Source organism: Aegilops tauschii, chromosome 1 (assembly GCF_002575655.3).
Source record: "Aegilops tauschii subsp. strangulata cultivar AL8/78 chromosome 1, Aet v6.0, whole genome shotgun sequence".
Taxonomy (NCBI): Eukaryota; Viridiplantae; Streptophyta; class Magnoliopsida; order Poales; family Poaceae; genus Aegilops; species Aegilops tauschii.
In genome coordinates, this window is record NC_053035.3 from 432,857,236 (window position 1) to 432,870,135 (window position 12,900).

Sequence of the window (12,900 nt, forward strand, 5' to 3'; positions counted from 1 at the left end):
CCCCAGAGCCCTCCCCACCTCCTCCCAGAACCAGCGACTTCGCCTCCTGCCGCGACCCCCTCTCTTCCCCTCCCCTCGTGGCAGATCGAGCGACAACCGCGGTGTGGGTGGGCGGCGCCAACGCGCTGCTCTCGGCCGCCGAGCTGCTCCTACTCGGCCACCCGGACCCGTTCGTCGCCTGCTCGCCTCCTGCAGCGTCTTCTCCGAGCACACCACCGACGGTGGCCGGAGGCTGTACGCGCTTGTGCTGTCGTGGCCGCGGCTCCACGAGGCTGTGCGCGACCCCGCCAGCGCCAAGCCCTTCGCGCGCGGCCAGGCCGGCGTCCCCGCCTACACCTACTACACCCAGGACCGGGAGCCGAATAGGTGATGCTCGATGACGAACATCTGCTTGAGGACACCCTGCTCGACGAGGCTCCTCTTCGCCAGCATCTCCATTGCATGGTGAGCTTCCCCTGTCTTCTCTCTTTAAATTTGAAGTACTGCTTGGGTTCAGATTAGGAGTAGGGTTCAGTGTATTTGTGTGAGTATGGGTAAAGATTATGAGTAGGAGATGTAGTCGTAGGCACAATTTTACTCCTAATGTCTCAGTTGGTAGTCTCCGTTCCGCGTTTATTTTCGTCCCACCAACACCGGTTTTTTTCGCCCTCCCTCCCACCTCCCACGTACCAGCAATTCCGTCCCTATCCGGCGCCGAACCAATAAAAAAAATAGCGATGGCCCCCACGAGAGTTCCAGGCAGGAATCGTCTTATTGATCCAGAAAAAAACCGTGTGAAAAAAGTCTACGGAAATAAACCTACGAAAATTAACCAGGTTAAAAAAACAGTAACGAATCTCGTCACCCCTCTCGATCTGGATCACCCCGCTTGATCTGCATCTCGTCGGCGGCGGGTCCTCCCCGCGCACCGACGCATCCCCAGAGCGCTCCCCACCTCCTCCCAGAACCGGCAACTTTGCCTCCTGCCGCGGCCCCCTCTCTTCCCCTCCCCTCGTGGCAGATCGAGCGACAACCGCGGTGTGGGCGGGCGGCGCCAACGCGCTGCTCTCGGCCGCCGAGCTGCTCCTGCTCGGCCACCCGGACCCGTCCGTCGCCTGCTCGCCTCTCGCAGCGTCTTCTCCGAGCACACAACCGACGGTGGCCGGAGGAAGTACGCGCTTGTGCTGTCGTGGCCGCGGCTCCACAAGGCCGTGCGCGACCCCGCCAGCGCCAAGCCCTTTGCGCGCCCCCACGCCGGCGTCCCCGCCTACACCTACTACACCCAGGACCGGGAGGCGAACAGGTGATGCTCGATGACTAACATCTGCTCGAGGACACCCTGCTCGACGATGCTCCTCTTCGCCAGCATCTCCATTGCATGGTGAGCTTCCCCTGTCTTCTCTCTTTAAATTTGGAGTACTGCTTGGGTACAGATTAGGAGTAGGGTTCAGTGTATCTGTATGAGTATGGGTACAAATTATGAGTAGGAGATGTAGTCGTAGGCACAGTTTTACTCCTAATGTCTCAGTTGTTAGTCTCCGTTCCGGGTTTATTTTCGTCCCACCATCACCTGTTTTTTTCGTCCTCCCTCCCACCTCCCACGTACCAGCAATTCCGCCCCCGATCCGGCGCCGAACCAATAAAAAAATTTAGCGATGCCCCCCACGAGAGGTCCAGGCGGGGATCGTCTGATCGATCCAGAAAAAACCGTGTGAAAAAAGTCTACGAAAATTAACCAGGTTAAAAAAACAGTAAAGAATCTCGTCACCCCGCTCGATCTGGATCACCTCGCTCGATATTCTTCTCGTCGGCGACGGCTCCTCCCCACGCACCGACGCATCCCAGATCCCTCCCCACCTCCTCCCGAAACCGGCGACTTCGCCTCCTACCGCGGCCCCCTCTCTTCCCCTCCCCTCGTGGCAGATCGAGCGACAACCGCGGTGTGGGCGGGCGGCGCCAACGCGCTGCTCTCGGCCGCCGAGCTGCTCCTACTCGGCCACCCGGACCCGTCCGTCGCCTGCTCGCCTCCCGCAGCATCTTCTCCAAGCACACAACCGACGGTGGCCGGAGGCTGTACGCGCTTGTGCTGTCGTGGCCGCGGCTCCACAAGGCCGTGCGCGACCCCGCCAGCGCCAAGCCCTTCGCGCGCGCCCACGCCGGCGTCCCCGCCTACACCTACTACACCCAGCACCGGGAGGCGAACAGGTGATGCTCGACGACGAACATCTGCTCAAGGACACCCTGCTCGACGATGCTTCTCTTCGCCAGCATCTCCATTGCATGGTGAGCTTCCCCCATCTCCTCTCTTTAAATTTGGAGTACTGCTTGGGTACAAAGTAGGAGTAGGGTTCAGTGTATTTGTATGAGTATGGGTACAGACTATGAGTAGGAGATGTAGTCGTAGGCACAGTTTTACTCCTAATGTCTCAGTTGGTAGTCTCCGTTCCGGGTTTATTTTCGTCCCACCAACACCGGGTTTTTTCGTCCTCCCTCGCACCTCCCACGTACCAGCAATTCCGCCCCGATCCGGCGCCGAAGCAATAAAAACATTTAGCGATGCCCCCCTCGAGAGGTCCAGGCGGGAATCGTCTGATCGATCCACAAAAAAACCGTGTGAAAAAAGTCTACGAAAATAAACCAACAAAAATTAACCAGGTTAAAAAAACGGTAACGCATCTCGTCACCTCGCTCGATCTGGATCACCCCGCTCGATCTGCATCTCGTCGGCGGCAGCTCCTCCCCATGCACCGACGCATCCCAAGAGCCCTCCCCACCTCCTCCCAGAACCGGCGACTTTGCCTCCTGCCGCGCCCCCCTCTCTTCCCCTCCCCGCGTGGAAGATCGAGCGACAACCGCGGTGTGGGCGGGCGGCGCCAACGCGCTGCTCTCGGCCGCCGAGCTGCTCCTGCTCGGCCACCCGGACCCGTTCGTCGCCTGCTCGCCTCCCGCAGCGTCTTCTCCGAGCACACAACCGACGGTGGCCGGAGGCTGTACGCGCTTGTGCTGTCGTGGCCGCGGCTCCACGAGGCATTGCGCGACCCCGCCAGCGCCACGCGTCCCCGCCTACACCTACTACACCTAGGACCGGGAGGCGAACAGGTGATGCTCGATGACGAACATCTGCTCGAGGACACCCTGCTCGACGATGCTCCTCTTCGCCAGCATCTCCATTGCACGGTGAGCTTCCCCTGTCTTCTCTCTTTAAATTTGGAGTACTGCTTGGGTACAGATTAGGAGTAGGGTTCAATGTATTTGTATGAGTATGGGTACAGATTATGAGTAGGAGATGTAGTCGTAGGCACAGTTTTAGTAAAATTTCAGTAACTTCAATTCTCCTGCTTGAAGTACTTTGAAAATATAATCAAAAAATGTACGGTTTGTACTGCTGATCTTGCAGATAGGGGGAGAGTTCTTGTACTCAGAGCAGTTGTTGATCTGTAGCAACTCTAGAAGTAGGATTTAGGATAATCATAGTTTCAGTTTGCAAAGCAGGGAGTATAATTGAACCGGAGTATAATTACGGAAGCGGGTCGAAGTGGGACGATGTGGTTCGGTGGTCAACGGCGGCTGCGTGGGATGCAGTATGGTATGGCTCGGGCATCTGAAGGATGGGGTCTCTCCGCAAGGCATCCTCTACGCCAATACGTTCTCTGATCTTAACCTTCTTCTCTTTGCTCATGCACGCACCAACGCAGCTGACCTGTCGTCGACCAGCGGTGGATGTTTTCGAGTAGTCTGTCCCGGGGCTGCGCGTGGAGCACGTCGACGTCTCCGTCTTGCCATTGCTCAGCACCGCCCTGCCGTCTGGGGTTCTTATTTGCCATTGAGGCCTTCCGCAACTGGGACCATGTGAAATTGCGTTATATCGACTAGAGGGGGGTGAATAGGCGATTTTTATGAATTCTTCACTAAGGAATTTCAGGGTGAGGAAATTCCTAAGCGAAGAACTACTTGCGGCAGAATATGTACTCAGATGCAAACATAACAGAGCATCAGCATGGTCATCATGATGAAATGAAAAACAAGCAAGGAGTACAGAAAGCGTAAACACAGGATAATACAAGATGAAGACAAACAGACTGAAGAAATTGAACTGTGGAAATTGAGAAAGTCTTCAGTCAAAGTCTTCAAACAGATATGACAAAGCACACAACAACTGTAATGAGGAAATGAAAGAGTTGAGGAATTAGAACCAGTAGGCTTGGTGAAGACAATGATTTGGTAGACCAGTTCCAACTGCTGTGACAGTTGTACGTCTGGTTGGAGTGGCTAGGTATTTAAACCTGAGGACACACAGTCTCGGACACACGATCCTCACCGTATTCTCCTTGAGCTAAGGTCACACAGACCTCGCCCATTCACTCGTGGTACGTCTTCAGGTGACTTCCAAACCTTCACAAACCCGGTCACTCGGCGATCCACAATTTCCTCTTGGATGCTATAGACGATGACGCCTAACCGTTGATACCTCTCCAACGTATCTATAATTTTTGATTGTTGCATGCTATATTATATTCAGTTTTGGACATTAATGGGCTTTATTATACACTTTCATAGCTCTAGTGCATCCGTTGCATGGCAATCCCTACTCCTTGCATTAACATCAATCGATGGGCATCTCCATAGCTCATTGATTAGCCGCGTTGATGTGAGACTTTCTCCTTTTTTTGTCTTCTCCACATAACCCCCATCATTATATTCTATTCCACCCATAGTGCTATATCCATGGCTCACGCTCATGTATTGCGTGAAGGTTGAAAAAGTTTGAGATTACTAAAGTATGAAACAATTGCTTGGCTTGTCATCGGGGTTGTGCATGATGAGAGCATTCTTGTGTGATGAAAATGTAGCATGACTAAACTATATGATTTTGTAGGGATGAACTTTCTTTGGCCATGTTATTTTGAGAGGACATAATTGCTTAGTTAGTATGCTTGAAGTATTATTATTTTTATGTCAATATTAAACTTTTATCTTGAATCTTTCGGATATGAATATTAATACCACAATTAAGAGAATTACATTGAAATTATGCCAACTAGCATTCCACATCAAAAGTTCTGTTTTATCATTTACCTACTCGAGGACGAGCAGGAATTAAGCTTGGGGATGCTTGATACGTCTCCAACGTATCTATAATTTTTTATTGTTCCATGCTATATTATATTCTGTTTTGGACATTAATGGGCTTTATTATACACTTTTATATTATTTTTGGGACTAACCTATTAACCGGAGGCCCAGCCCAGAATTGTTGTTTTTTGCCTATTTCAGAGTTTCGCAGAAAAAGAATATCAAATGGAGTCCAAACGGAATGAAACCTTCGGGAACGTGATTTTCGAAACGAACGTGATCTAGAGGACTTGGACCCTACGTCAAGACATCAACCAAGAAGGCACAAGGTAGGGGGCGCGCCTACCCCCCCTGGGCGCGCCCTCCAACCTCGTGGGCCCCACGTTGCTCCACCGACGTACTTCTTCCTCCTATATATACCCACGTACCCCCAAACTACCAGAGATGGAGCCAAAAACCTAATTCCACCACCGCAACCTTCTGTACCCGTGAGATCCCATCTTGGGGCCTTTTCCGGAGCTCTGCCGGAGGGGGCATCGATCACGGAGGGCTTCTACATCAACACCATAGCCTCTCCGATGATGTGTGAGTAGTTTACCTCTGACCTTCGGGTCCATAGTTATTAGCTAGATGGCTTCTTCTCTATTTTTGGATCTCAATACAATGTTCTCCCCCTCTCTTGTGGAGATCTATTCGATGTAATCTTCTTTTGCGGTGTGTTTGTTGAGACCGATGAATTGTGGGTTTATGATCAAGTTTATCTATGAACAATATTTGAATCTTCTCTGAATTCTTTTATGTATGATTGGTTATCTTTGCAAGTCTCTTCAAATTATCAGTTTGGTTTGGCCTACTAGATTGATCTTTCTTGCAATGGGAGAAGTGCTTAGCTTTGGGTTCAATCTTGCGGTGTCCTTTCCCAGTGACAGTAGGGGCAGCAAGGCATGTATTGTATTGTTGCCATCGAGGATAACAAGATGGGGTTTATATCATATTGCATGAGTTTATCCCTCTACATCATGTCATCTTACTTGAAGCGTTACTGTGTTCTTATGAACTCAATACTCTAGATGCATGCTGGATAGCGGTCGATGTGTGGAGTAATAGTAGTAGATGCAGGCAGGAGTCGGTCTACTTGTCGCGGACGTGATGCCTATATACATGATCATACCTAGATATTCTCATAACTATGCTCAATTATGTCAATTGCTCAACAGTAATTTGTTTACCCAACGTAATACTTATGCTCTCGAGAGAAGCCACTAGTGAAACCTATGGCCCCCGGGTCTATTATCCATCATATTTAATCTCCCGACAACAAGCTATTTCTGGCGCCGTTTTTATTTTGTTTTCTTTACTTTGCATCTTTATCATAAAAATTCAAAAATATTATCTTATCATATCTATCAGATCTCACTCTCTTAAGTGACCGTGAAGGGATTGACAACCCCTTTATTGCGTTGGTTGCGAGGATTTATTTGTTTGTGTAGGTGCGAGGAAATCGTGCGTGGCCTCCTACTGGATTGATACCTTGGTTCTCAAAACTGAGGGAAATACTTACACTGCTTTATTGCATCACCCTTTCCTCTTCAAGGGAAAACCAACGCAGCGCTCAAGAGGTAGCAAGAAGGATTTTTGGCGCCGTTGCCGGGGAGGCCTACGCGAAGTCAAGTGAAGATTTGACTCCCGCCAACGAGCCATTTCTGGCGCCGTTGCCAGGGAGTCTACGCAAAAGTCAACATACCAAGTACCCATCACAAACCCTTATCTCCCGCATTACATTATTTTCCATTTGCCTCTCGTTTTCCTCTTCCCCACTTCACCCTTGCCGTTTTATTCGCCCTCTCTTTTCCGTCTGCCTCTTTTTCGCTTCCTTGTCGTTATGGCTAGTCCCCTATCTTCTCCGTTGTCTCGCGAGAATGAAGTTCTTAATTTTAAGCAAAGGGAGGGAGAAAATCTAAAAGACGCTTGGTATAGAATTTGCAATGCTCAAAATAGATCTACCAGGAAGCAATCTACTTCCGTTCTTCTCCGCAATTTTTATGTAGGCGCTACTCCTTGGTATAGATATATCTTTGATACCATTACCGGAGGGAATTTCTTGGGTAGCCATACTTTTCATTCTTATAATTCTATGATAGATTTGTTTGGCTCACCACCTCTTTAGGTTAATGGAACTATGTTAACTTTGGAGCATGTAATGCAAAGACTTGAAATTATTGATAATAAAGTTGCTACAGTAGAGTTAATTGAAAATTTGGATAAAAAGATCCACAACCAAATTACCCAATATGGATCTAAGGTAGGAGTCACTATGAAAAAATATTAAGGACAAGGAACCCATAGTTAATGAAAGAATAAATCAGGATTCCACTAGAATCGATAAACTAGAGGGTATCATTACCAACTTGGGAACCGCTTTTTCTTCCGTAAAGAATACTCCAAGTCCTCCAACTAAAATTGCCAAGCTTATGTAAGTTCCTAAAAATAAGGGTGAATCCTCTAGTAAGGAATCTGCGGATCTCAAATCTATAAGTATTCATCCCAATCTTTTTGCTATCATTGAGGAACCATTTGCTACAAATGAATTTTGCGGATATGTGCCTAGGAGTTTGATAATTAATAAAAAGAAAGAAACGCCTAAGGGTGATAGATGTCTCATTGAAGAATTGCCTACCAAAGATGGCAATACCTAGATCTATCCTTGCTATTATGCCTAGCTAGGGGCGTTAAACGATAGCGCTTGTTGGGAGGCAACCCAATTTTATTTTTAGGTTTTTGCTTTTTGCTTCTGTTGAGGAATAAATATGTCATCTAGCCTCTGGTTAGATGTGTTTTTATGTTTTAATTAGTGTTTGTGCCAAGTTAAACCTATAGGATCTTCTTGGATGATAGTTATTTGATCTTGCTGAAAATTCCAGAAACTTTCTGTTCACGAAATAATTGTTAAAAATCACAAGAACGTGATAAAATATTGATTCCAATTGCTGATTATCAATAAACAAATTGTCTAGGTCTTCCTATTTTGGCTGAATTTTTGGAGTTCCAGAAGTTTGCATTAGTTACAGATTACTACAGACTGTTCTGTTTTTGACAGATTCTGTTTTTTGTGTGTTGTTAGCTTATTTTGATGAATCTATTGCCAATAAAATAGTTTATAAACCATAGAGAAGTTGTAATGCAGTAGGTTTAACACCAATATAAATAAAGAATGAGTTCATTGCAGTACCTTGAAGTGGTGTTTTGTTTTCTTTCGCTAACGGAGCTCACGAGATTTTCTGTTAAGTTTTGTGTTGTGAAGTTTTCAAGTTTTGGGTAAAAGATTTGATGGATTAGAGCCTAAGATTGGGGATGTCCATGGAACCCCAAGATAATCTAAGGACACCAAAAATCCAAAGCTTGGGGATGCCCGGATGGCATCCCCTCTTTCGTCTACTTCCATCGGTAACTTTACTTGGAGCTCTATTTTTATTCACCACATGATTTGTGTTTTGCTTGGAGCGTCTTGTATGATTTGAGTCTTTGCTTTTTAGTTTACCACAATAATCTTTGATGTACACACCTATTGAGAGAGAGACACATGATTCGGAAATTGTTAGAATACTCTATGCGCTTCACTTATATCTTTTGAGCTATATAGTTTTTGCTCTAGTGCTTCACTTATATCTTTTAGAGCACGGCGGTGGTTTTGTTTTATAGAAACTATTATTCTCTCATGCTTCACTTATATTATTTTTAGAGCCTTAAACAGCATGGTAATTTGCTTAAATTGGGAAATTGATCCTAATATGTTAGGTATTCAAGACTAGTAAAAAACTTTCTTATGAGTGTGCTGAATGCTAAGAGAAGTTTGATGCTTGATGATTGTTTTGAGATATGGAGGTAGTGATATTAAAGTTGTGCTAGTTGAGTAGTTGTGAATTTGAGAAATACTTGTGTCGAAGTTTGCAAGTCCCGTAGCATGCACGTATGGTAAACATTATGTAACAAATTTGAAACATGAGGTGTTCTTTGATTGTCCTCCTTATGAGTGGCGGTCGGGGACGAGCGATGGTCTTTTCCTACCTATCTATCCCCCTAGGAGCATGCGCGTAGTGCTTGGTTTTTGATGACTTGTAGATTTTTGCAATAAGTATGTGAGTTCTTTATGACTAATGTTGAGTCCATGGATTATACGCACTCTTACCTTTCCATCATTGCTAGCCTCTTCGGTACCGTGCATTGCCCTTTCTCACATTGAGAGTTGGTGCAAACTTCGCAGGTGCATCCAAGCCCCGTGATATGATACGCTCTTTCACACATAAACCTCCTTATATCCTCCTCAAAACAGCCACCATACCTAACTATTATGGCATTTCCATAGCCATTCCGAGATATATTGCCATGCAACTTTCCACCGTTTCGTTTATCATGACACGTTCATCATTGTCATATTGGTTTGCATGATCATGTAGTTGACATCGTATTTGTGGCAAATCCACCGTTCATAATTTTTTCATACATGTCACTCTTGATTCATTGCTATCCCGGTATACCGCCGGAGGCATTCATATAGAGTCATACTTTGTTCTAGTGTCGAGTTGTAATCATTGAGTTGTAAATAAATAGAAGTGTGATGATCATCATTCATAGAGCATTGTCCCAAATAAAAAAACAGAGAGAAAGGCCAAATAAAAAAGTAAGGCCCAAAAAAAAGAAGAAAATAAAAAGGGACAATTCTACTATCTTTTTTTCACACTTGTGCTTCGAAGTAGCACCATGATCTTCATGATAGAGAGTCTCTTGTTTTGTCACTTTCATATACTAGTGGGAATTTTTCATTATAGAACTTGGCTTGTATATTCCAACAATGGGCTTCCACAAATGCCCTAGGTCTTCGTGAGCAAGCAAGTTGGATGCACACCCACTTAGTTTCTTTTGTTGAGCTTTCATACATTTATAGCTCTAATGCATCCGTTGCATGGCAATCCCTACTCCTTGCATCAACATCAATCGATGGGCATCTCCATAGCTCCTTGATTAGCCGTGTTGATGTCAGACTTTCTCCTTTTTTTGTCTTCTCCACATAACCCCCATCATTATATTCTATTCCACCAATAGTGCTACATCCATTGCTCACGCTCATGTATTGCGTGAAGGTTGAAAAAGTTTGAGATTACTAAAGTATGAAACAATTGCTTGGCTCGTCATCGGGGTTGTGCATGATGAGAGCATTCTTGTGTGACAAAAATGGAGCATGACTAAACTATATGATTTTGTAGGGATGAACTTTCTTTGGCCATGTTATTTTGAGAGGACATAATTGCTTAGTTAGTATGCTTGAAGTATTATTATTTTTATGTCAATATTAAAATTTTATCTTCAATCTTTCGGATTTGAATATTAATACCACAATTAAGAGAATTACATTGAAATTATGCCAACTAGCATTCCACATCAAAAATTCTGTTTTATCATTTACCTACTCGAGGACGAGCAGGAATTAAGCTTGGGGATGCTTGATACGTCTCCAACGTATCTATAATTTTTTATTGTTCCATGCTATATTATATTCTGTTTTGGACATTAATGGGCTTTATTATACACTTTTATGTTATTTTTGGGACTAACCTATTAACCGGAGGCCCAGCCCAGAATTGTTGTTTTTTGCCTATTTCAGAGTTTCGCAGAAAAAGAATACCAAACGGACTCCAAACGGAATGAAACCTTCGGGAACGTGATTTTCGGAACGAACGTGATCCAGAGGACTTGGACCCTACGTCAAGACATCAACCAGGAAGGCACGAGGTAGGGGGGCGCGCCTACCCCCCTGGGCGCGGCCTCCACCCTCGTGGGCCCCACGTTGCTCCACCGACGTACTTCTTCCTCCTATATATACCCACGTACCCCCAAACTACCAGAGACGGAGCCAAAAACCTAATTCCACCGCCGCAACCTTCTGTACCCATGAGATCCCATCTTGGGCCCTTTTCCGGAGCTCTGCCGGAGGGGGCATCGATCACAGAGGGCTTCTACATCAACACCATAGCCTCTCCGATGATGTGTGAGTAGTTTACCTCAGACCTTCGGGTCCATAGTTATTAGCTAGATGGCTTCTTCTCTCTTTTTGGATCTCAATACAATGTTCTCCCCCTCTCTTGTGGAGATCTATTCGATGTAATCTTCTTTTGCTGTGTGTTTGTTGAGACCGATGAATTGTGGGTTTATGATCAAGTTTATCTATGAACAATATTTGAATCTTCCCTGAATTCTTTGATGTATGATTGGTTATCTTTGCAAGTCTCTTCGAATTATCAGTTTGGTTTGTCCTACTAGATTGATCTTTCTTGCAATGGGAGAAGTGCTTAGCTTTGGGTTCAATCTTGCGGTGTCCTTTCCCAGTGACAGTAGGGGCAACAAGGCACGTATTGTATTGTTGCCATCGAGGATAACAAGATGGGGTTTATATCATATTGCATGAGTTTATCCCTCTACATCATGTCATCTTACTTGAAGCGTTTCTCTGTTCTTATGAACTTAATACTCTAGATGCATGCTGGATAGCGGTCGATGTGTGGAGTAATAGTAGTAGATGCAGGCAGGAGTCGGTCTACTTGTCACGAACGTGATGCCTATATACATGATCATACCTAAATATTCTCATAACTATGCTCAATTCTGTCAATTGCTCAACAGTAATTTTTTTACCCACCGTAATACTTATGCTCTCGAGAGAAGCCACTAGTGAAACCTAAGGCCCCTGGGTCTATTTTCCATCATATTTAATCTCCCGACAACAAGCTATTTCTGGCGCCGTTTTTATTTTGTTTTCTTTACTTTGCATCTTTATCATAAAAATACCAAAAATATTATCTTATCATATCTATCAGATCTCACTCTCGTAAGTGACCGTGAAGGGATTGACAACCCCTTTATTGCGTTGGTTGCGAGGATTTATTTGTTTGTGTAGGTGCAAAGGACTCGTGCGTGGCCTCCTACTGGATTGATACCTTGGTTCTCAAAACTGAGGGAAATACTTACGCTGCTTTACTGCATCACCCTTTCCTCTTCAAGGGAAAACCAACGCAGTGCTCAAGAGGTAGCAAGAAGGATTTCTGGCGCCGTTGCCGGGGAGGCCTACGCGAAGTCAAGTCAAGATTTGACTCCCGCCAACAAGCCATTTCTGGCGCCGTTGTCGGGGAGTCTATGCAAAAGTCAACATACCAAGTACCCATCACAAACCCTTATCTCCCGCATTACATTATTTGCAATTTGCCTCTCGTTTTCCTCTCCCCCACTTCACCCTTGCCATTTTATTTGCCCTCTCTTTTCCGTTTGCCTCTTTTTCGCTTGCTTGTCATTATGGCTGGTCCCCTATCTTCTCCGTTGTCTCCCGAGAATGAAGTTCTTAATTTTAAGCAAAGGGAGGGAGAAAATCTAAAGGACGCTTGGTATAGAATCTGCAATGCTCAAAATAGATCTACCAAGAAGCAATCTACTTCCGTTCTGCTCCGCAATTTTTATGTACGCGCTACTCCTTGGTACAGATATATCCTTCATACCATTACCGGAGGGAATTTCTTGGGTAGCCATACTTTTGATTCTTATAATGCTATGATAGATTTGTTTGGCTCACCACCTCTTTTGGTTAATGGAACTATGTTAACTTTGGAGCATGTAATGCAAAGACTTGAAATTATTGAAAATAAAGTTGCTACCATAGAGTTAATTGAAAATTTGGATAAAAAGATCCACAACCAAATTACCCAATATGGATCTAAGGTAGGAGTCACTTTGAAAAATATTAAGGAGAAGGAACCCATAGTTAATGAAAGAATAAATCAGGATTCCACTAGAATCGATAAACTA